Source organism: Gallus gallus, chromosome 10 (assembly GCF_016699485.2).
Source record: "Gallus gallus isolate bGalGal1 chromosome 10, bGalGal1.mat.broiler.GRCg7b, whole genome shotgun sequence".
Lineage (NCBI taxonomy): Eukaryota > Metazoa > Chordata > Aves > Galliformes > Phasianidae > Gallus > Gallus gallus.
Genome location: NC_052541.1, coordinates 5,360,695 through 5,386,285, shown reverse-complemented (window position 1 = coordinate 5,386,285; position 25,591 = coordinate 5,360,695). Strand labels below are relative to the sequence as shown.

The window sequence follows — 25,591 nt, the reverse complement described above, 5'->3', positions numbered from 1 at the left end:
TTTTATACAACAACTTTTGGTATGTCTATATATCTGTGTGTGTGTGTATGTATGTATTTTTTTTTAAATAGGGATGGGCAGGGCTATAATCATTCATGTATTCTGGCATTATGTGGCATCACTAATGTTAAGTGGTTGGTAATCCAAAGCTTCTTAGTGCGCATGATATGGCCCTCCTGACTTCAGTGACAGTTTTATTTAAGTATCAGTTCTGACGTTTTTTGCTGAGATAAAGCTATTTGCTTTTTATTTTCTTCTTTTTATTTACTTATTTATTTGTTTGTTTCCTCTATGAGCTTTCTTTGTGTGCTCCGTGAAGGTATCAAAATGAAAAGAGAAGATTTTCAAAGCCATAGGTCATATCCTGCTAGTCTAGAAAAATTCTCACAGAATGCTAATAGAGCTGGTGACAACAAAGAAACAAAGAAACAAATAGTATCCCCAAAGTCTTCCAAAAAGCAATAACAACTAAACACAGAAACTTTGAGAGTCTAAAATTAAACATAAAGATATACATAGGTAAAATAAAAGAACAGAAGGCATTACAGTGGGAGTAATGCAAGCAAAGAGGATTTTACCTTTCTGCGTGTATAAGGACATGTATTTATGGTGCATCGTGGCTGTTGCTCCTCTGACTGCTGAAGCTACCATGCCCAGCTGCACTTTTTTTGGCACAGCATGCCGTGCTCTGGTGCAGGCTACAGGACAAGCTGCCTGTTTGTTTGCTACTGCAATTTACAGCCTGTTTTACCAGCACAGTTTGAAAGCTGTGGCAATTTAAATTAAATGATTACATTATAAAATTAATGAGTAAAAGCTCCTTTTGTTGTCTCCGCTATGGAAGTCCTAACAGAACAAGTGGGCCTGATGACCACTCCTGAACTGGAGACAATAATCAATGCCTTCTGCTTGTTTTTAAAATTAAAGTTGAAATACAGAAAATCTGCGCAAGTTCCAGTTCTGCTCTTTGCATGACCTTGGCCAAGGAAAATCACCACGGAAGGTGTGATTTCTTATTATCCCTATTCATTTAGAAAACTTGTAGCCTCTAAGTTCTTCTGTGTAAGGATGGTGTTAAGCTGTTGTTTTGTAGAGTGAGACCTTGGCTTTATGTGGAGCTGCTTAATGTTACTATAACTGAAATTAGCAATACCAAATGATTGATTCAGGGCTCGTATAAATTCAGTGTTCATATGTGATCAGCTGTAGTCCTCATATGAACCTCACAAAAGACAAATACTCTCAAGTCACTGAAACTTCTAAGAATTTGCTCTATAATATGTTAAGCCTTAACGGTTTATTTAATGGTGAGCAGAATGTGTGAGCTCTTCAGTGATTAGCAGGATATTTGAGAATGGAGGTGTCTCCCTCAAATACTACTCTCTTTTAATATTTACACCTAGATGCTTCCAGAGACTTAAATTGACATTTGTGGTTATCAGCTGCTTCTCCATCATACTGCGGATCTCAAGTTCAATAGAATTAGGAGAGTAAAGAAATGGAAATGCTTGAAAAGCATTTTGCACGTAAGTGGTCACATATGAAATTAAATCAGTTCTATTTATTGGCTAGAACACTAGGAAATAGATCCGCCTGAAAATAGAAAATTGAAATCACTTGCATCACTGTTATTCACCCAAGGTAAGCGAAAACCAGCACAGCTTGGGCTAGAGTTAGCATTTGTTAGATACACGCTCAAATAAAATACGAAATGCACTTCAAGCATGACAGTGTTGGGGCATGGCAGGCACCATAAGAAACCCAAAGGCAATGCGATGTTTCTTTTGTGTCCCACAGTTATTAAATAACGCCCCACACGTACAAGTGAACTGATTAAACGAGAGTCTTCTGCAATGAAACAATCCAGCACACTGCCCTCAATTTCCAGATTAACAAATCGTTGAACTGGCTATTACTAAAAATGACTCATCAAGATTAAAAAAAGATAATTTATTCAGAGTTGTTGTCAAGTCCCTATTTAATGTTACTTTTTGTATTTGCTGTGATAAGCATTAAAATTTGCACACTCCTTGATAAATCGTTGTTCAGCAATGCTTTGAGGGTCCAGTAAATGGTTTGAAATTGCCACGGTGTAATAAATGGTTATTTGATAATGAATGAAATTGTTTGAAAATACTGTTAAAATGTCGAGTTTTAACATACAGAACATTACTCAAAAGGAGTGCAAACATGGAAACCACAGTGACACTATAAATATACTGCAACAAATGCATTTATTTGTACAGGGCAAATAGTAGGTGCTGTATGCAAACCAGTATAAATTGATATATGAAGTTAATTTCAGTCTGTAAAAGTAATTGCATTGGTTTAACTTATTTAACTCTCCTTACAATACTATTTATAGCAGAGCAAGAAAGTAAAGAAATAAATGATGATAAATAGATAAAATACATAGGAAATGGGAATTGTTTTCCTGTTTAATTATGCTGTCACATAAAATTATCACAGAAATGCACTATGCCGACAGGAAGAATACATTAAAACTCCATTATGCGGTGCTAGAGTTGGCTAGCTTTTATTGCTATTTATTCCATGGATAGCTTTTCATCTTTTCAACTATCATGAAAAGTTAAACTGTGTAAAAAAACGTAGCGGTGCAAAAAGGACGGTGCAGGCTGTGCCAGTTGGTGGTGAGCCTGTAGCACAAAGCCAGGAAGCAAGAGCATTGGTACCTTGCTTTTCAAGCACAAATCTGACTGCATAATCTGAAGGAAAAAAAATAGCCATTCAGAATACATAATTTTCATTTCTATCTTTTCTTCTCAGATAACTCTAATTGGAGATTTTTTGCATGGGTGTAGTTTCTATATAACACTTGAATGTTGTGGTGATGGGATGCTATTACAGTTGCAGTAAGAGCAGAACCAACAGGCAAGCAAAATAAGAGCATGTGTTTTTTTCCAAGCTAGATTTTTGTTTGTTTCAATCTGAAGTTCATCTGATTACTTATTTTCATGAAGAACAGCATAAATGTGTGGTATTTTTTATCCTCCTTTCTATGTCTTGAGCTGAATGCTGAATGGCAACTTCATCTGAAGCAGAAAGGTGCAGTTATTTATCTGGGGGGGACTTCATTTTTATCTGTTTTTTAAGACAGTTAAACTCTTTTTTGCTTAAAAATGGGTATCTGCTCAGATCACAGGTAAAGAACATTATAATGCTAAAATTAGCACTCATAATGTGGCTGCATTATTTTGGTCTCTCAGCTACATCACAGATCTTGTTATCTTTTTAAATTTGCAATTTCCAAAGCTGTGTGGCTAAGTAGGAGTTGGTGCTTTCATTAATTTAAGAAACTTTAAATACTGCTCTTGAGGGTTCCAATAACATCTGGAATGATTCTACAGAGACTCCTAAATTAGAGGCACCCAGACTTCATTCATTTTTAAAATATTATTTTTAAACATACTTCACAAATCTTTCTCATTGGATGGATGGGATTTGATCAATGAGGATAAGCAATAGTCTGAGTAGAAAGGAAATACCTCAAATGCTAGCTACCTGCAAAGAAAATCCTATTGGCAAACCGAAATCCCAAAAGATAAGGCAAGCTTTCTATGTAAGATGAGAGGCTGTTAAAGACTTTCCTAGTCTTCGTCATACTCATACAGAATAAATGAATGGATTCACTCCATAACTTTATTCCTCCTAGCTAAAATTATGCGTATGCTATAAGAATGATTTTTTTAAAGCTGTCTCTTGCTAGAAGAAGGGCTATGACCAAACTAAGCTATCATTAGACTTTGTTAGGGATCAATTATTTTACTCCAAAATTACCTATTATTTACACTTCTTATTTTAAAAATTGACTGTGAAATGCATTCAAGTTTCAGCAAAGTTTTAATACTGCTTATGTGCTTTCTAACAGTGAAAGGAGATGATATTTTGGCATACAGGAATTGATTTATAACCTTTCTACTACAGGAGCATAAAGGACAAAAATTGAAAGCATTATCTGAATGTCCGTGCAAATCAGAGACAAGCACCTTAGTTATTCTTGTAATTTGCTGATCTTAAGCCATATTACCTTAGGTGACACATCTACAATCTTTTGTAGGGAGCTACTGACTTTAAAAGTCCTAAACTTAGATGTGTGATTAAAACTAAGCTCAAATTTTACATATGTATTGTGTCTAAATAATACTGAAAGTTAGTTCTCTTCTCTGCTAGTCCTAGACATCCATCTCTAAGTACTTGGAGAACTGGAGACAAAGGAGAACTGGAGACAAAACACAGCAGACAGATCTCATTAAAGTTACTGGTAATCAGCTGCTACACGTATAATTATTGGAGTTCAGACACTGTCATTAAGAAGATAAGAAAACATCTGTAACATTGATATAGATACTCCTAATGAACATTTATTTTAATTATCACACTTGATAAATTCTGTTGTTATAATTTTTGCTTGGAGAGTTATCAGTGGCTTTAAAGAAATCTCAAATGAAGCTTTAGAAGAATCAAATCTCATCTATTTTGAGCCAGAGCAATGAATGTGGAACTTGGTTCTGATAGCTTTAACTTGGAAGTTCTCAGATATTTCCATTGTAAGCAACTTAGGCTACAGTAAAGGCAGTGACAAAACAAAAATGAAGTGATTTTGAGTGATGAAAGGACAATCGCAACCCAGAATTGAGCAGTATGCCTTCATCCTCTCTGCTGAAGTCATTTAAGACCTTTGAAATTGTACTTTCCTGTGAAAGGGGGAGGAAATCCAGAATCTTTGCATCAGTGTTTTCAGACTTCAGACCAGTGTACACCCTTCCATTACTTTTTGGAGTTAATTACTTTTCAAGCTGGTAACTAATAACCTTTTTGTTTAAAAAAAAAATTCTATAAAATTAAAATATATATGTACAGAATCAAGTATTCCTTAAAAGTAAGGATAGACACTATGAGGGTTGGTTTGTTGTAGTGTCTTCTTCAGGGCTGTGGGTGGGTTGTATTAGGATGTTTTAAAGGACAAGCAGCACTGTAACAAAAGAAAATTGCTATCTTCAGAACTCAGATAAGGAAGTGTCTAAAACTGAGAGACTTTGATGCTCCCAAAACAATCCCTCAACACTGTCATTGAGGTAGAATATGGAATTCTACAATTCTTGAAACTTGCAAGGAGTTAGATCTCAGATCTCAGATTTCCAGGATTGTCTCTTTTGGACGTCAGATTTTTACCAAACCTGAGAGAAAGCAAAAGCACACCCACACGCTGCTGCAAAGCCTGTACAGGCTACTTCAGTTGTGCTATGTCTGAGCATTGCCTCTGAAGTCTGTGGCTTCCCTCTGCCAAAGGCTGGCAAGGCATTCGATGCCTATAATATTGTCCTCTGCCTTGTCAGCTGTGCACTGATTAAGATACAGATGAGACATATGCTAGTGAACTAAGCTGTGAAATGGGTTTTTGGGGAAGTTCAGCTGCAAATAATTTTACAAATGCCAGCTCAGATTTTCCTTTGAACTGCATTGGCCATAAATATGGATTATTCCTGTAGGTCCTGTATATGGAGAATTGAATCTGCTGTAAAGTTTCAGCAGCAAAATATAAACATAATTATTTCCCATCCAGATAAGTGAGTCACTTTAGAGACATCCTGATCACATGACTTGTGAAAGAACAGAAAAAAATTAATATTTCCATCCTTATCTGCATTAAACTTTTACCATTATATAAATATGTACACAGACATATATTTACATAATATACACCTACAAAACCTTGCCAATTTTGACAGCAGCAAACAGATTCCTAAATGAAAGAGTAATCCTGTTTTATCACTAAAATCAAGTGTGAATTTTCTGTTTCCTGCTATTTGTCAATACTTGCTATCTGAAAATATTAATTTATGAAATTCATCGAGCAGGTGAACTCAGTGCTTAGTAGGAACTAGCAACTGGAACTAGCAATTAGTGTACGTAAATCAACCAAGATGAAGTTTCTCAATTGCTCTTCTGCACAGAGGAGTAGTTCACTTGTAGGAATATGTGTTTCCAGCCCATCTGATTTGAGAAAGTCACATTTTCCACTGCTGAAAATCCCAATACCTATAATATTTGTTGTGAATTTTATTATTATTCTTAATGCTGTTGCAAACGCATCTAATAAAATGCTAACAAATCAGACATTACTTAATTATGTTTGTCTGGACAGATAAAGTTGGGAGGGGAGAGCCCATGGTAACAAATATCATTTCTTATCTGGCAAACAAAGATGAAATTTATGGCTTAATTATTCCTTGTAGTGCTGTAGACAGATTTTCCTGTTAGTCACACCCAGGTCCAGAGTTGATTTATAAAATAATAATATAAAAAATTGTAGATTATTGTTTTCTTTTTAACCGAGGCTTAATATTGTCTTGACTCCCAATTAAATCAACTTCCTCTCCAGTAGGGGAGCTACTAATGGGATTTAAATGTTTGTGAGGCTTCATTGGGAACTACATAGGGAGCTTTTCTGACAGTGATGAAACACCTTCTATACGGCAAGACAAATACCTCAGAAAATAATGTTTCAATTGCCTTCACAAACTGTCTATGGAAAATAACAGAATAATTCATCTCAATTAATAAAAGTACCTCTGTGTTTCAGCAAGAAAGTGCAAGAAAAACACAGATCAGTTCCAGAAACCTTTATTCATGAGAGTATCCCACTAAACTCCAACAGATCAGCTACGTGCACAGTGATGCCCACGTGATTAAACACTGCAGTTTATTTCTTGATGCGTTTCTCAATGCTCCATGATATCTTCTTAGTTTGAAAGGTTTAAATAGTGTTTTTGTAGAGCCAGATGTGCCGGTAGCCACAAGATCCCCTAATGTAAGGGCACTAGACATCACAAGGAAAATCATACATTGCATTTTGAGACACACTTTACTTGTGGTCTCTCATGTTGCAAAGAGAGCCTAGGGAGCGCACACTGATAACCATCAGTTATCATATGGTATTCCTCAACAGCAACTGAGCAAGAGGATTCACTGCAATCAACATCTGGTATATTTGATACATTCCACTTGTATAGTAACATACCTCCTTTTAATGCCAGAGCTTACCATCTTCATAGTCATGGGATAGCTTTGTATATCAGTTAGTTGCATTTGGAATGGACAGATGTAAAAAAAAAAAAAATGTTCAGCACATCTGTCCTCCCTTTAGCCAGTTCTGATTTGCTTAACTTCTATGCTAATTAGCTTATAAATCGGATCCTGCTATGTATTTAGAATTAGATAATGTGAGGAGTTATAAAGTTCCATTCCTCAAGGTGTGCTTTCTGAGCCTAGGACTGTCTTTGCTGTCTGAATTCTAGATATGCATTAATGAACTTTTTTTTCCTGACTTTTTTTTCCTGGTATTTTCACATTTTTTTCCTGATACGGGAGTGAGTTATAAAGAGCAGGTTTTCAAGTGCCAATAAGGAAAGTAAGAAATAGATAATCTGACTTACAAGGGTTGAAAATTTGTTCAGTGAAGATATGATACAAGTATAAAAAACTTAATCCAAAAAACCCACACACAGTTATTGCTAGGATCTCATTTTGCATAGACTTGAACCTGTGCTCTCAGATCACTTAGTTCTCCTCAATTACTTGCCTTGCATTTTGTGAACACCCGTGTAGTTTTCCTACAGCCTACAGCAGCACAGAATAACTAATACTGAACAGACACACCAGTGTCATTACTGAGTTACTGTGACTAGTTTTTTTTTCTGAAGCTATTGTGCCTGGCACACATGAAGGTACAGCACTTCAAAAGGTGCTTATGAATTCTTTAAGTACTTGGAGTTTTGTTATGGGAATAAGCTGTACCAGATTAAAAAAAAATCATCAGATCCAGAGCCACAACATGGCTTTTGCTTTCGTTTTTTTTTTTGCTTTTTTTAAATTAACACTTTAAATTAATTCATTATAGAGTAGCAAAAGCTGGTTGCTTTTTTTTGTTTGTTCTTTAGGCTAGAGGCATGGCCTAAATAAGGACTTTTTTTAAACAACATCATCATTTTAGTTAGATTTAATTTTAAACAGGTAAACTTTTTTTTAGAATATGCAAAGTGAGTTTTGACAGGATGGTCTGCAATTCTGGATAATAACATACAGGTAATTACGAACAGTTAAAAAAAAGATTAGGGAATACTGACATAAAGCTTTTAAGAGACAGCACAGCATACGCTAGTGTGAAACAGAAGCAGTTTCATAGCTTTAAGAGCAATGCTAGGAGACAACCAAATTTCAGCAAGACAAAAAAAAAAAAATCAAAGTCCTTAGTGCTCATACGCTCCCTTCAAACTAAAGCCTTTCCACACTGATCAAATATTAAACAGGAGAGTAGTCAGAACTGGCAAGCTGTATAATCTGTATGCTTGAAAGAGAAAATACAGAGATCTACAACCTAATATATTTTAAACCTGACCAGGATGGAAAGAGAAGGAAAAATCCAGCAGACCCTGACAAACTCTTCAACAATAGTTTAAAATGTTTCTCATTCTCTGATGGAAGGAATTTAATCTATTGCATGAGGAAAATACAAACCTTTCATAAGTTTATTTTAAAACTGAATCTTTGTTCCCCAAGTTGAGTAAGTGTGCAGGCACAGCAGAGCTTATTTAAATCATGATTATCAGGGTCACTCTTATCAAAAGCCCTTATTCAAATACTTACAGAAGTCCATAGCTTGAAATACCCAGCTAAGCGACTTCCTGACTTCTCCTGAAATGAGCCTTTCTAGGGTGCAAGTTCAAATCTGGTGATCATATGGAAAATATCTGATTCATTTCATGTTGTTTGTATTCCAGATAGGCAAAAATTCGCAGTTCTTGCTCAATTTTCACATATAGAGGAGTCCAATTAACTATGGGTTTCCTGGTAACGGGTGGAATTTTTTTCAGCCAATGATACTTGCATAAAAAAGCTTAGGAAACATCATTCACTACATGTGAGGTCTTAGAAAATCTGTTTTCAAAGTGCCATATAAGCCCAGAGCATCTTTGAATGGAAATTAGTTGGTGGAAAACAAAACTAAAAATTGTCTTGCAGTGACTAACTAGTTAATACCACCTCACTTACAAAAATAAAGTAAAATAAAATAAAACAAAAAGCTTCTTTCACATTTCTTAAAAACTGTCCTGGCAAGTTTAAAAGATAAAGTCAGTTACGTTTATATTGATTATGTGATCATTTTCTCTTAGGACCTGGAACAGCATTTAGCAAAATATTAGCTGTATTTATGTATTACAGGCTATAGAATATAGATTAAATAATCCAGAACATTTTTGTCAAAAACAAATTGATTGCAGTGAGATAAGTTGTCTTTGTTTGCACTTTACCCATGCCCTGGAATACAACACAAATCCAGTCATCTTGGTTTTACACATTGGTATCATCCATATAGTGTAGTTGTCTACCTTTCAAGAGCCTCTTAATAATGTTTGGGGACAGGAACATCCAGTGAGCATAGAACATTTCTAAAAACCCTTTAAAACAGTCCAGTTAACTATCTGTGAATAAGACCTGCTGTTCAATACTTCTGAGTAGAGATGCTAACAATTTAAAGACAAATTCATCAGACTTGAGTTTTGTTTCAATATTCTGGCATCTATGAGAAAACATTTGCTCCTCATACTGATCTGATAACTACAGATTACAGTAACATCATAAGGAAAATCCATCGTGAAAAGGAAGAAGTGATTGTGCATTTATAAACTACTGTTTTATAATATTATTGTAATCACTGGTAATCAAAAACTCAAGCAAACAAAGGAATTTCCTTTAATAGAAATAACAGCCTATAGTTACAGAATTATTTTTGAGCTTTGCAAACTGTCCAGTGTTACCTTGACTTCTGTCCTACTGAAGTCAATATGCTCCAACAATTCAGTGAATTTTTAATGGAGATTTAAAAGAAGGACATTAAACAGAAGTCATAAATCCGTTAAGTTCTCTGACACTATCTGCAGCCACCTGATTGTCTCTGTTCTGACCCATAGGTCAAGACTGGTATCAAGCTTCTGTTCAGATCAGCATGCTCATCAGAATCCAAGCTGCTAAACGAGGTAAGCGTTTGATGTTTTAGATCTGACAGTAGGGTGCTTTTCTGGGGGGTTTAGGATAAAAGCATCCACATAGACCCTGAGGTTCATCAAGTCTTCTATGTGTTATTAGGTTTATCAGGTGTTTGGAAATTCACAGAATCACAGTTGTCATCCAGCTCTCTAACAGAGTAAGCCTGCTGTACTCCAGGATTGCATTCCCATAAGAAATTCTGGGGAAAATATAAACAACTACATCAATTAAAGCCTAAAACACATACACAATGCCATAGTGGTGTTAGGAATGGCATTAATAACAGCAGCCTAGACTGCTGCTGCTTCTTTCTCCCACCAGCACACAAGTCAGATTCAACATGTATTTCAAACATGTTAAAGAAACAGCAACAAATCCAGCTCCGACTATCACAAGAAACAAAATAAAAAAACCATCATCTTTACTGACCACTATCCCTATAGGAATCCCTCTGAGGAAAGGGCACACTGAAGTCCTCCCTGAGCTGAGAACCATGGGACCAAAGAACAAATGAAGCAATTAATAAACGCCCTTCCATCTCAAGACCACAAATACATAACACAGAGTTAGAATGAGGAAGCAGAAAGAAAATTGAGCAGTGGATGTATAAGCTTCCAGATTTTGTCCTTACTGAGATGAAATTAGGAATGAATGGATGATACATAGGTATCAAGATCTAGGAACTACAGTGCATGTTGCATGGGGTAGCAGGAGTCAGACTAACTCAAATTATTTAGCCTGTTCAATTTGTATGCTAACTCCAATTGGGAACTAATTTGTAAATAACATAAACATGAAATCCAAATATACACCAACTTAAATCACATTTTTAATAAAAATTCCATTAGGGAAGAAATATATCTTGTCATACTCTTCTTAATGAATTTTCTCCAATCTCTCCCCTCATCCCAAAGGTCAGAACTTCCAATGGAAAAAAAAGTGCAAAGCTGTTAAGTGGTACTAATATGAAAGCTTTGGTCATCTCTCCTTTACCAGCTGTGTGAACAATGACACAGCGTATATCAAAGCTTAATGTTCATTCTATAGATTTGTATCAAAAAAGAAATCAAACAAAAAATGTATATCTGGATTGCTATTGCTATAACTGTTTATTAAAAATATTACATTTGAAGCATGATTAATAAAATGGGAAACTTGTTTCTCAAAGATATAGGGGATGAACAACCTTTTTTCATTTTTCAGTAGTGCTGCATGTGATAAAATACAAGAATGTGATAAAATACAAGTTTCACAGGTCACTGGAAAACTATTTCTGCCTAAAATCTAGATATATTTCTTTAAAAATGACACAAAAAGAATTAATGTGGTCTGGAATCTTTTGTAAATAGTATTATTTGGCATTTGAAACTGATTACTAGGTATGTAAGAAAAACTTGTTTTTATAATTGACCATATGCATTTTAAAACATTAGCTGGATAGTTCTGACTTTTAGCTAATGGCTATTATCAAAAGAGTGATAAAGCAGTAAGATGTGATTTAAGGAGCAGCAAATACACCAAATATTCATAAGCAGCAGATGTTCGTTGATACATGAGTTGTTCAGTGTCTATTACTAAACTAGTTATAATTCCCTTTAAATTTTTGGTTCACTATTTTTTCTCAATGGAAATCAAGTGGACATGTGTCTTTACAACATGCAATGATACTCCTTATGCTGCATATTTTATAATGGAAGAATAGCATATTTTCATTTAATTTAAATTATGAGAAAATAGTGGACATTGGGGATCGGGTACTAGCATTTATTTTAAGTGTAATGGCATGTTCCTTATAGCAATGCAGCTGATTTATCATGTAGCTAGATTTCTTAATCCATTTAAGGCAGGCCAAAGCTATTAGAATAAAACACTTCTATTAGAATAAAACACTTCTATTTCAACTTCTATGACATAAAGGGAAAAACAACAAAGAAAAAGCGAGGTTATTACTCTTCATGAAATCCTCTAGCCTGCTTTCATTTTACATAACCATTTTAGTGGAATTATAGCTATGCTTGAAGACACACTTAACCATGTACATATAAACTGATGCATCTTTCTATCAGGTCAGGACCACTATCAGTCACTGGAGAACTTCACAGTTATTGTCATCATTATTTCATCCTTTGCCAGCTGCAAAAAATGATTAAGATCTGAGGTATTTGTGGTAGGAAATATGGATAGGTTATTAGCAGAGTTGTTTGATGCAATTACAAGGAATTCTGCCTTGTGTTTAGAAGGTAAATAATCTTAGAAATTTTTGTTCATGCAAAATCTGAAGGTCTTACTTAATGGAATTTTAGGCCAAATTCAAATAGACTCCACTGGAAATCCCCACTGGGATTGTTCAGTCTGAAGATGAGGAGGCTCAGGGGAGACCTTATTGCTGTATGCAACTACCTGAAGGGAAGTTGTAGTGAGCTGGGGGTTGGCCTCCGCTCCCATGGAACTAGCGACAGGACTAGAGGGAATGGCCTCAAGTTACATTAGGAGAGATTCAGGTTGGATGTCAGGAAAAAATTCTTCTCTGAAAGAGCGGTCAGGCGCTGGAATGGGCTGCCCAGGGAGGTGGTGGAGTCACTGTTCCTGGAGGTGTTCAAGAAATGTTCAGATGATGTACTGAGGGATATAGTTTAGTGGGAAATATTCCTGGTAGGTGGATGGTTGGACTGGATGATCTTAGAAGTCCTTCCCAACCTTGGTGATTCTATGATTCTATGAAATGCTTACAAAAGGACATGATAAAACTCAGAGCGCAATATCCCCTATAGCATCTGTATCATCTGCTTGGGTGCTTTGCAGGCAGCTTTCAGGTATTAGAATGCAAGAGACAGAATGCATATGGAAGGACAACGCTATGAAAGCTGAGGAACTTGTCTCTTCTTTGGGAAGATAATGTTAGGCAAATTTTTCATCCCTTATTGTACTAAGTCCTCCAGTGAAATCAGCTGGACCACAGAATGCAAGCCAGAGCTCTCAAAGAAGTAATCCAAATTTTAGGTCAGAAAAACAAATATTTTTTGCTTATTTAATTAAACATTGTGACCAATATATGTATGCTTACAATCACACAAGCAGAAGTATTACAAAGCCTTAATTACAACCTGTTTTATAAACTGAATTCACATCCCCTTCCTAAAATTAAATCGCTCTCAAGTATAAAACTGTTTGTGCCATGCTTTCAGTGGCAGTGAAGTTAGGCTTACCTGGATCTCTGGTGTGGTTTTGGTTTTTCATTCTTAAAGGACTGCTCATCTGGGGCACTCATACAACTCTATGTGCAGCAGTGCTACCTGTAGCGATTCTGGGCAGCCAAGATGATGGAGACAGTTGTTTTCAGGACTTCTGCTCAGCCATCTGTAGCCCTTTGTCCAACAGGACCTCTGTCAGCAATAAAAGTAGTAACATCAAGTATTAGGTGATGCCTGGCACTAGGCTTCACAAACAGCATGAGAAAATGTGTTATGGTAGATCAGTTTTTAGCAGCTGAAGTAATAGTCACACCTGTAGAGTAAGCAAGATAGCCCTCCAGTTCAAGTTCAAGTAGGTCTACACAGGAGGCAATTTATTAAAATACAGACAAATCTTGCTCTTTGCTGCAGCCACCATTTCTTTTCCTCAGAGCTGTAGTTAATTCTCAGCTGAGCAGGCAGGTCCTTCTTCCTTTCTCCCAGTGCCTCCCTCCCTTCCTGCGTTTTCTGGTATAGGCACAAGTCTATTAACTAGGCCTGCTTGTTTAAAGGCTAAACTTTATGTTTTCAGTAGAGTTCAGCTGAAGATGGACTTTGTAATTATTTTTGTGCTACTCTTCATTGTTGATCAAATAAGTACATAAATATTTTGTTATAATTGGAATTCTTTTTTTTTTCTCAAACTAGTACATAGCTTGAGGACTTTGAGTGACATTACTGTGCTATACTAAGGATTACAAGAACTTTATTTGTATTGTTTTGCTTTTTTCTTTAAAGTTTAATATTTGAAGCATCATATACAATCAACTTCTTACAATTTCTGCCTGCCGTCCTGGACATTACCAGTTGTTTTTCAGTCACGTTCTTTACCCAGTCAAATTCTCCACTGGACAATTAGGACACAGAATAAAACTTCAGGATTAAGTCATTGTTCTGTATAAATCCAACTACATTCAACTGAAACAGTTTTGTTATTCTGCTCCAAGGAGGTCTGGATTAAAGTTTGCTATACCATATGTCAGCTTGATGCTGTAGTTTAAATCTACACTTAAAGACAAATTTTTGCTAACCAAAATATGAACACTACATTACACACTAAGTCTCAAAGCAAGTTTTACTTATTAAGAAAATATCATTTATGACTTTACCAAATTCTAGTCTCGTTGTACTGACTGCACATAAAGTGTGCATGTAGTCACATGCCTGTAGACTGTATTTCTACATTTCCTCACTGTGAGGAATGGTAATAATGGATACTAGTAAGAGCAGAGGCTGATGTAATGGGACCTCCTGCTTTTTATAATGATGAAATATACACTGTTAAACTACAGTTGAGTCAAGCAGCTCAACCCTCAAAGAGAGACAGTGGAATGTAGTAACTAATGTAAATGTACAGTAATAGAAGGCATAATCCTGTACTTGCAAATAGATACAAATTCTTTAGCAGTGATCTTAAGTGGAACATCTAGAATGTTTGCATTGGTATGGTCTTGTATTAATCCTTAACTCTTGAAAAAGAGTTCACACAATCACTCCACGTGTGGAAGAGATGACATTTGTGTTTTCCAGTACTTGGACAAAATTGGAATTCTGAGGTCTCGTTACCTTTGAATTTGACTCAGAGATTCCAGTAAAGAGGACAAGTGAGCAGAATACAGTTCATCAGTGGTGTTATAAGCCGGAATTTTGAATTTGTCTGGGCCCCACATTAAAAACTGAATGTAATCGGTTACTTCGAGTAGTGATAAATTTAGAATCAAGGCAGGGGAAAAAGATCATCTTAACTTAGATTAGCATAAAAGAGAAAAAATGCCCCATCACTGTTGATGGAATGCATATTCTATCAAAACTGCAGTCACATTCTGTTCTATTGAGATTAACTTTACCTGCTGAATGTTGTGAAATTTATGTCAGTGGCCTATGACCACCATATATCAGCATCCGACCCCTATCTATATAAAACAATAAGCATGAGCTTAAGGCTGTCTTAAAGGCTGTCTGAGAGATGTATATTTACTGACATATAACCTGACTAAAGCCAAACATCATTACCCCTGTGACTGATTGGAGGGCAGCCATAACTTAACAGTTTTATTTCCCTTCTACAGCTGAGCTTCTTGACCATGCTAGCTGAGCTGACACGGCATTTCAAGTCTTGTTACCAGCTCAATGGTTCTCTTATTAAAAAAAAAACAGGAGTGGGAGAGCAGAGAAGAAGAAAAGGCACCTCTTCATCTAGCCTCTCCATCTTGATCACTGCTGATGGGCTATCAATAATTTCAACTTGATTAGGCAGCTGGCTGAAGGTTAAATAAATTCCGCCTGGCTATTTGCATGATCATACCTGGATTCAATAATTTTTAATTGGAAGGAGATTTCTTTTTGGCTACTCCCTGGGAAGTACTTATAGAGTCACGAAACAAAATTAAAGTTGATGGAGTAAAGCAATCACACTTCAAAAATTGTGAAATGGAATCTAAAAAGATACTGAAGTCCTCATCCTTCTGTTTAAAATGTAATATATATACACATACACGCGTGTATATATACATGCATACACCAATTTAGATGAGGAACAGAAGTCATCAGTCCTGCAGTCAAGAAGGATTTTACTCAATTGCTTTAACAGATTGTTTTAATCTAAGAAAAGCTCTCCCACTGATTCATGAATGCATCGTGATTTTAAAAGAAAATAAAATGGGCCATGCCCATTGACACCAAATTATTTATCTGATACAAAACTACCTAAGTGTCTCAACCAGCGTGGATGCTAATCTGTTAATAATGCATTCTGTGAACTCAGCATTCCTCAAATTGCATGAGTTTTATGTTGAACTATTTACTTCTAGGGAATATTCCTGTCGTGTTTTTTTTTTTTTTCCTAAGAAACTCCAAGCTCAATATGAATCAAATACAAATGTTTTCCCATTTACCTGTACTACGGCAGTTTTGGAACAAACACACTCTTGGCTACTCAAATTCAAGGGAAAAAAAGCACTGAAATTAGTCTTAATAATCAGAATATATTTTGACTTAAATTGTAAGTGGTGCTCTTTTTAAAAAAAGAGAGAATCATGGTTACATTTCACAAGCTCATATGTTGCTGCTCTACTTCATTCATTTTAAGTGTGTAGTCTATTTCTGCATGGTAGTTGATTTTTCATGATCAGATTCCTGCACTTTCAGTAGTTTGCTACTAAAAGGTAATGAGCTAAGTTAGAAAGAAGTAGTTGGATTCAGGTCACAAATCTCGATTGGTACAGCACGCACATGTATAGTTACCCCACTCAGCAAGTGCCTTGACAGGCTTCATTCACCTTGCTTGACACGCAGGATCCCTGGTACCTACAGATAAAATATCTGAGGTTTAAAAAAAAAAAGAGAAATAGCACAAACACAGCGTGCGTGTGTAAAGAAAGTGTGAAAAGAAGATATGGGAAAGTCCTTATGCATTTTCAAGACACAACTGGAAAAAGCTCTGAGTAACCTGGTCTGATCTCACAAATGAGTCTATTCTGATCAGGTGACTACACTACAGAGGTCCAGAGGGTCATTCCAGCAGCAGCCTGAGCTATCCTACAGTCATATGACTCTCAATGATTTTTCAGACAAATCTTGTTAAATCTTGCTATTCCAGTCTACGTTACGTGCATCTGTTAGGCTGATGACGGAATCTGGATCCTAAGGCAACAAATTCCAGGACTAGAATTTAGCCACTGGCAGGTTTCATTCCACTGAAGGATAAATTAAGGTGGATTTTAACATCTATTTTTTAATAAAATATTAAATATATTGAAAGAATTTAAAAGTCGTTTTCTTTCAAGAGAAGACCATTATATGAACAGCAGCAGGTCTCATGCAGAATGTCACATAAATATCACGCTATCAAACAAGAAATGTAAATTATCATACATACTCTATAATTGAAAAGTGTATTATGCATTAGTGAAGTCACCCATTTATCTAATCATAATCAGTTCCAATAAAATCTCATTTAGGAAAGTTGAGAGTAGTTCAGGCTGGATGGTTATGAGGATATCAGTCATATGAGTATGTAGTGAAACAGTTTTGAAAGCTAGTTCTCATAAGCACAAATGCAGTTTTTGCATACCTCATATGAAAGAAACTTACGCTGATACAGACTGAAAATGTGACATTCCAAACTAGGAAAAGAAAAATGAAGCAAGTAACCCAAATAGCTATTTTAAATAACGTTTTCAGGAAACTTTTGCTCAAGATTTTACATTTGCAAGAAGTCATTAGAAGAACAGCAGTGTTTAACACTAACAAGAGATGGTTCAAAATGGGGAAAAATGCCATAATAAATCATTTGAAGATTCTGATGAGGTAGAACTTGGATCCAAACCTCTCATGCATGGTTTTATAAATCTGAACTCCCAGAAGGAAAAACTCTGACAGACCATGCATATGCTGGTCTGTTACATAAAGGAGGTAAAGCGCAACCATTTTCTATCTCTGCAGTCCTTCTACTGTAGAATCTCTAAATAAAATTGCCTCCAGATATGAACTTTTAAGCATTTTTGATTGAGCTTCTTGACGTAAAAAGACATGAAACAGCCTAATTTTGCTAATTTTCCACACAGTACATCATTTCACCTGAACTGCAGGAAGATTTGCTCTCCTGGTTTCAGCAAAAATGTCAGTGACTTAATCTGACAATGAGATAATAAGGATACAACATACATCGTGACTACAGCTAAAGAAGCATTTCTGATGAATACTTAGTATGGTACCATTAGCCTTCTCTGAAATTAACATTAATGTAATACATTAATTGTAATCTGTTTATCTACTTATTGTGCACAGCTGCTTGCCTAATCACTAGCACAAACTTATCTTAACCTATGGATTATTTATTATACGTCCATCACTCTTCAGGCAGTGGTAATGTAAGCTATGTTCTCTCTTCTGCTCATGTTCCAAAATTTGAACTCTTTATATGGCTACTCCCCATTCCACTGTGAACACTCACATACATTATTTATAATAACATACAACAAGTAAGAAAACACAAGCTTGATATACTCTCATTACATTTTTGGGTATTTATGTATTAAGGTCCAAATATAACCCTCCCTCAAATTCTGCATTTACCTCTGATTTTTTATACTGTGATATACTTTTCTTCACAAAATCCAGTGAAAATGTGAAAAAAACAAACAAACATTTGGACTATCCTGTTCTTACAGGTGTAGCTAGCCCTGATTTGCTCTGCTTTGGTTGGCTACATGCGTAGCCATATAGTACATGCAATTCATTTAACTTTAATAACACGTGGGTAGACTAGGTCACTCAGAGACCTGAAATATTGAATTTGACAAAGGGTGTGAAAGACCTCACATAAATCTGTGAATATTGCTCACAATGAGAACTTTAGCACCTTCACAGTCCCTAGAGAACATTTATTTGCAATCTCAGCAGCACGTAAACTTTATTTCAACCAAGAAAAATAATTCTATAGTAGAAAAACTTTCAGTGAAGTTACACTAGAAGCTAAAACCTGCTTACTATTCTCCCTCCCCAGTTCAATACTACCTACCTAAAACCAGCAGTGAAAAATTTTGAAATATACTGGACTTTTGCCAGCTTTTTAAATGAGTGAATGTGATTTAGTTCATATTTTCAGACCTCCTTATTAAATACCTCCCAGTTCCATCTTGCCTAATATTTGATCCAGCAAGTTTAATGACCATTCCTTCATTAAACATTACAAGATTTTTAAGACCTTGGCAGTGCTGCACTTCATTCAATAACCTAGTGCTGCTACAAAGTCAACACTGAGTGCCAACTTAATCCCTCGTGTCCACTAATTATGTCCAGTGCTGTAGCTTCTTGGGTGAGCTTGAATCACTGGGGAAGTGCAGGATTTCCAGGCCAATGGATTCAGCACTCCAGCTATATCTCATGCCTTGACACTAGATGTCAGCGAAGGGTAATTGTTATCTCAATTTAGAGGCCAGCCAGGTAACTACTAGCAACCTCTGTTAATGTTTTATAGCAAAGGTGAAGTATAGCTTAATACAAGCATCTGACATATATTACAATAAAAAAGAATATAGTTGTCTAGTGTTTTTAAAGTCAGCCATAAAAGATGAATAATGACACAGTTTAAAGCTAAAAGACAGCTGCCAAGCTGAATGGCCGTGATGGATGTCTAAACACCCAGTGTGGAGAAAACCTGTTCCCTAGAGACCACCATCCAAAAAATTAATTACTGCGATTCAGCATCTTTAAATGTGCCACTTAATATACTGCCACCATAATTAAATTTCCAGCCCTGTGACCTTGAGACCATTTCCTGAGATAATAAATGAGATCAAGGTTTAATCGATGCAGATGCAAGTAGAAGCTGTCCGAGGAAGCACAAAACCATCACGATATAGTCAAGGTCAGGAAAGAAAAACCAAGCGAAGCTGCGAATCAACACTAATTGCTTTCTTATGATAAAAGATGTTTATTTTAATTTGCTTTATTTGCAAACAATAGTTCCATCGTGGTACTCTGACAGCAGCTTTTTAAATTCTAGCCACAGATGAATTCAGCAGAGGGCATATTTTCTTCCTTGTAGATAGCACTTTTTGTGGCTAATGAAGCCATATTCAGTAACACAATGAGATCAGATAGCCAAGCTCATCATGCATCAAACAATACGAAAAGAAGAAAAAACTGACCGTTTCAGGTACATTCCTTCCCTTCTAATGCAAGAAACCAAAAGGTAGGAGAGATTTTAGTAGGGAGGTGGAGATGTAAAAGCTATTTCATGTCCTTTTGAAGTATGAGTGGCACAAAGGATGAGGTCTGAGTTCTGCTGTTGAACTTTACTGACTACGAAATCAGACACTAAAGGTGAACAGAAAGCTACAAAGCAAATGAGTTCATGGCTAAAGAAAGCAGAGCTTTTAGAAAGGCTGTATGCTGGCCAGTATTTCTCATGGCATCATTTAACCTCTTCCAAGACGGTTTCTGAAGTTCTAAAGTTCAACCTGAAATAACAAAAGGATGTCTACAGAAGTAACATTTTTGTTATGCTGCAGTGATTACATAGTTAAGTTAAATACAAGTCTGAGCATGAATTCTCTATACAGTACATCAGCCATTATTCAACTCAGTAAGGCTGCCAGTTCACTATCAGTGTTCAGTGTTGCATTTTTAAGAACTGTTTACATTTAAAACCTCTGGAAAAACAGCAAGTTGTGCCCACCTACATTGCCCACCACTTCTCCAACACAACACAGTAATCTCAGAGCAAGTTCAATGATATCACTGCTGCATTTAAATAGGAGATCCCCGAATAAAATTTAATTTGCACGTGTCTTTTTATTTTTTAGACAACTCCAGACCACATAAGCTGCATTTGTTTAATGCACAAGACTTCCTTTAGTTCTTTCCTTATTCATCTATTATTTTAGTAGTGGAATACAGGGAAGGAAGCAGGAGTCATCAAGCCCAAGCTGAATATTTACGGACCAAAGTACAAAAGTCTGACACAAAGTCCATGTTTGTAGGACTGTTTATGCAGTTCTGACCATTTCAAGGACAGACCAGTTTTCCTTCCAAGTCCACTCATAGATATGACCTATACTTGAACATCTCTGTTTTCATTTAAAACAGAAACACATTTCTGCAGTGAAACTCTTCCCATTGTGCAGTGCCACCATTTTGAATATTCAGTCAAATCAGTACTCTGATCTGATAAAAGAAAATCACCTTAAGAGAGGAGCAATAAATTTCACTGTAAGATGCATCGGTGCTCACCTATGTCACTGTGAATGATCCCAGTAACTCAGCCTTTGTGCTCATGCCAGAAATGACTCATTTTCCAGGTCACATCTGAAAAGGCAAGTTCCACACTGTCCAGTGACAACTGCTACAAATAGTATATATGGTCAACAATCAACCATCTTATAACTTCAAAATGCTGGAAAACGAGCGAAATAAATCATACTTATTATTTAACATCACTAACTAATGCAAGGCAAAAATATCTGATTATTTCAATTCCATGAATTTTCTTCAGTGTATGTCAAAATTTCAGTGTATTACACAATTACACCATTGGTGGTCTTGCTTAGATCCAACAGTCAGAAAACAATGGAATTAATGTATTCGGCTATCTTGAGATGAGTGGTTCCTCACAAATCATCTGGTTTTTTAACAGAAAAATATGCAAATGCAGCACCTAGGAGAGGACCTGTTCTTTTACTGAAAATAAGCATTACTGCAATTCTCATGCACTTAAGGAGTTGAAGCAAAAGGCTTGCTGCAGCTGGGTCAAGTCTCTTTAATCACGTGCTGTTGAAAAAAACTAGAACTAGGTGGTAGCAGGAGGAACATACTTTTAAAAAATAACATTTTCTAACTTTCTGAAATCAGCCTTGTACAGATACAAGTTACCTTTCAGCTCAAGACATACGACAAAATAACGTGTGGAAGAAATTTGTATTCTTGCACATAAAACCTCAGAGCTGTAAAAAGCATAGAAATAATCTAAGAGAACAGAGAGGTGAAACTGTGAAACAATGTAGACAGTGCATCTTTAAATAACAGTAGTTGGACATAATTTGTTGTTGTATAATTACCTATTTTACAGTCTCTATCAATCCAGTCAACATAGGATACATTAAATTATGGAGCACTGTAAATTCCAAGGTTAAAATGCAACTGAAAGACGTCTGAAAATAACATCCCAAGCACATCAGCGGGTCACAGACCAAAGTGGCGCCCAAGACCGCAGAGATCTCAAAAATCACTCCTCAAAAGCAAGACTAATCTCAAAAGAGAACAAAACAGAACAGTCCATTAACTGCCAGAGGCTTAAGTCTTCAAGGTAGAAAAGAGCTCAGAGGACATATTAAAAACAAAGTAACTAAAAACCCTCTCCAAAAAAACAAAACAAAAAAGTCAAAAACCACAGAAATTAAAAAAAAAAAAAAAAAAAAAAAAAAAAAGATGCTGGGTGCTGCTGTGATGTAACATTAACTTCACTGAGAGTTTCCAGAGATAGCTGTATGATCAGGGCATGTTTTCAGAACACATCACAGGACTGTGCCATATAGAGGCTCAGCATTCACATTAATCCCATGCATGTGGATACACATCTGTGAAACCTGAAGTGCAGACTTTTGGTATGACTAAGACAATTATTTGCTGGTCCAAAACTATCAGCTTTCCCTTGAGAAGAGGAAAGTGTCAGTAAAACAGTCATCACATCTGCAAAAGAATGCAACAAAATCACCTTGAGGACATAATCTTGAAGTTACAGCTCAGAAAGATAGGTATTAGTATCCTGGTGAAACAAACAAGCAAGGAGCAACAAAAAAGATACAGTCTCAAACAAACTCTTCCTGGGCAGGGAGACAAACAGTAGTTTGTTTGACTTAGGCTGAAACAACAACATCCTGAAAATCAAAAACAGCATTTGTTGAAACTTGTAGTTGATCTGCCTTCAGACTGATGCAATTAAAGCTGGAATAAAAAAAATCTACTTAAAGCTTCCAAAAATCTACATGGTCTTATGGTTATATTCTACTGTCTGTAGGTTAGCTGGGAAATCCACTCTACCTGACATGAAATGTTTCCCCCTTGTCATTTTGGGCGTACCGATAAGACATTCAGAGAATGAAAGTAGAGGAAACTGATGTCCTTAGTCTTATCTGACAGGCTTGTGTTTGTAAACAATGCACTGTTCCAACACTATTCTCAGTAAGAGGTCACTGCAAGCCAGATTCACTTGCATAACAACTGCCACAGAGGGCCACTACCAGCAGTTCTCAACTTTTCTTATTAAAAGACCCATTCAAATGCATCAAGGCAACCTGAAGGCTACTGCTGATAAGAACAACGGGCATTTTCAAAGAAGAACAGGCAACACTTCAATTACAAATTTTTATCTTACGTTTTTTGCTTAATTTGGTCTCTTTGTGATAAACAAGATGTTTTACATGTGCCTAGTAGGAATAATTGATAGTTCATGCTTCTATGTGTTATACTTGTTAAAATATTTGCATTTAAAAGCAAAGTTGGACTTCTAGCTCTAGGCAGTGTATATATTTTTCCTAAGGAGTCTCAACTAGAAGAAGCATTTTGAATTATAATTGTCTTCCAAATCTTAAATTAAGAGAGACAGAGCACTGTTAACCCTTCACTTATATCACTTATTCATGTAAAAACAAATTGTGATTTAGAAAAGTTGAGTAGCGGCCTGCTGTACTCACTTAACTCCCCCTGTATATTCAATCAGTAAGATTAGACACACGAGTAAAGATTACTTATGCCATCAAGGGTTGGAAGATCAGGCCGTGGGTAATTATGGTATTAGGACACAACACGTACTTTATGGGGAGATCAATTTTATAGTTAAAAGCTTTATAGCTTGAATCAGAAAAGCAAATTACTTGAAACTTTGCAGAAAATAGTAATAGATCATGAAAGAAGAAGTCGTGTGCTCAGAACACTTGCTGAACTTCTCACACGTGTATTTCTTTCCTTACAAAAGATGGGATTGTGGTACTTTATAACATACCCACTACAGCGATACGCAGCTGCTTTGTTTTGTTTTACAGTTGTAAGACTACAACATTTGAAGGCCAAGATTTTGAAAAATGACTCATTAGTGTTCCATGTCTCCCTTTTGCAACAAGCATGTTGACATCAGGAATACAGCTTTTCAAGAGGCTCAAGTGACAAAATCTATCAGTTTTCCACCTCGCAGACTCTTCTAAACTACCTGAAGCCTAGTGCCATAGAACTGCAGAGTAAAATCATTAGTTATCAACACGCAGCTCACTTTTTGTTTTCATTTTAACACGCTGACAGCAATTATTAAATATCCAAAGTATCAATAAACCCACAGCTTAACTCATACTTGATTAAAATCTGAGCATCATAATGGCTATTCTCATTTTACCTAAGGTCACAGCTTTTTGTAACAACCTTCATTTGAAGCACACACATGTGTGTGTAGGCAGGACGTGACTCCCTTCATGCACAGCACAGAACTGTTAAGAAAGTTGTACATGACATTCCATGCCCAGTTCTGTGGCAGCCAGCTGCATTCCAATGCAGCAGCATTTGCTAATCCTTACAGAAATTCTCAGCAGCAGAACTCTCTCCCCCCGTTCTTTGCCACATTTGCATGTTCTTGCAGCAGGTTTTGCACCAAATTCCAGCTCTTTTTATCTCCCCTTATTATCGCCTCTTGCTCTAGTAAGAAATAAGACGAGAAAAGCAGAGAAATTGGCTGGGCTTTTTCCTTTTTCCTAAGGGAACCACTTTCCAGAACAGAGGTAAGCAGTTGTCACATTTGTGACAGTTCTGGACTACGGGATGCCTCTATTTGTGCTTCACTATCATCTGCGCTATGAGTATTTATGTCAATCTAGGCAGAGTCTACCAACAGCTTCAGTGTTACAAAACAGTACAACTGAAGTCTAGGTAAGACAGATGGTGTTAATGCACTGATGTCATTCTATTCTGTCATTTATTCTGCAAAGCAGTGAGACGCCATATAAGTACATGCTTTTCTATTCACCAGAAATTAGTGATATTAAAGCTTTTAGATAGCAAATGAAGCCTGTAGTATTAAAAATAACAGATTCTGTACAGTTAGTAAACATCACCTCGAAAAAAAATGAGAATGAAGTAACAGCTTGACAGTTGCAAGGTATCAGTTCCTTACTTCTGCACCCACAGCGAGATATTATTTTGTAAGATTATTTTGAAGCATCCTGGGAAAAAGAAAAAAGGAGTCAATGATATAGCTTGAAATATCATTCTTTTGTTAAATAAAGACATAGAAATTTATACATCAGGTACTACTTCCAGCTGAGGGACTTAGCAGCAGCATCCCAATAAAAAAAAAAAAAAAAAAAAAAGGAAGAAGCTTTAGTTAGCTTTAAAATACTTAACTGTCCTTGACAAATATGGGCACCGACACGTTTTGCTGGAATTACAGACTTTTTATTAATAGGTTCCTGCTCCACATACAGCACTGAAGATGAGAGAACTAAGTGCTTATACTGAAACAGTAGGGAGGCTTATTAAATCAATACACATCTGTTAGATAATGGGCTCTAAGTCAAGGATGTTATTCTGAACACCTCTCAGCAAATCTTTGCTTGTTTGGCAGTGTTTTCCTTAAGCTATTCCCTCACTGAAGGATTCCCTCCAGTGCTGACCATCTATTTTGTACTTTCCAGTTCCAAACAAGTGTATCCAAACATCTCTGTCAAATAGAAAGGATTCTCCAAAAATCTCAGACAATATTCCCAAGTGTATGCGAGCAAATGATAGCAAGATGCTGTTAAGTTTAA

The 25,591-nt window shown here is 36.2% G+C and overlaps 2 long non-coding RNA genes across 3 annotated transcripts in view; one reads left to right on the top strand and one right to left on the bottom strand.

Annotated features, from left to right (window-relative positions):
• Window positions 1–25,591, top strand: part of LOC107052147 — a 77,206-nt gene that overhangs the window by 7,034 nt on the left and 44,581 nt on the right. Inside the window, exon 2 of the long non-coding RNA XR_001464370.4 lies at window positions 9,993–10,058. This is a non-coding gene — a long non-coding RNA (uncharacterized LOC107052147). The remainder of the gene's footprint in view (window positions 1–9,992; window positions 10,059–25,591) is intronic.
• LOC121111665 overlaps window positions 19,715–25,591 on the bottom strand; it is a 239,867-nt gene continuing 233,990 nt past the window's right edge. The window contains exons 3-6 of one of the 2 annotated variants that reach the window (XR_006931125.1): window positions 24,899–25,006; window positions 21,860–22,045; window positions 21,036–21,110; window positions 19,715–20,263 (exon numbers count right to left, since the gene is read on the bottom strand). This is a non-coding gene — a long non-coding RNA (uncharacterized LOC121111665). The remainder of the gene's footprint in view (window positions 20,264–21,035; window positions 21,111–21,859; window positions 22,046–24,898; window positions 25,007–25,591) is intronic. The other variant, XR_006931124.1, reaches the window with a different exon arrangement.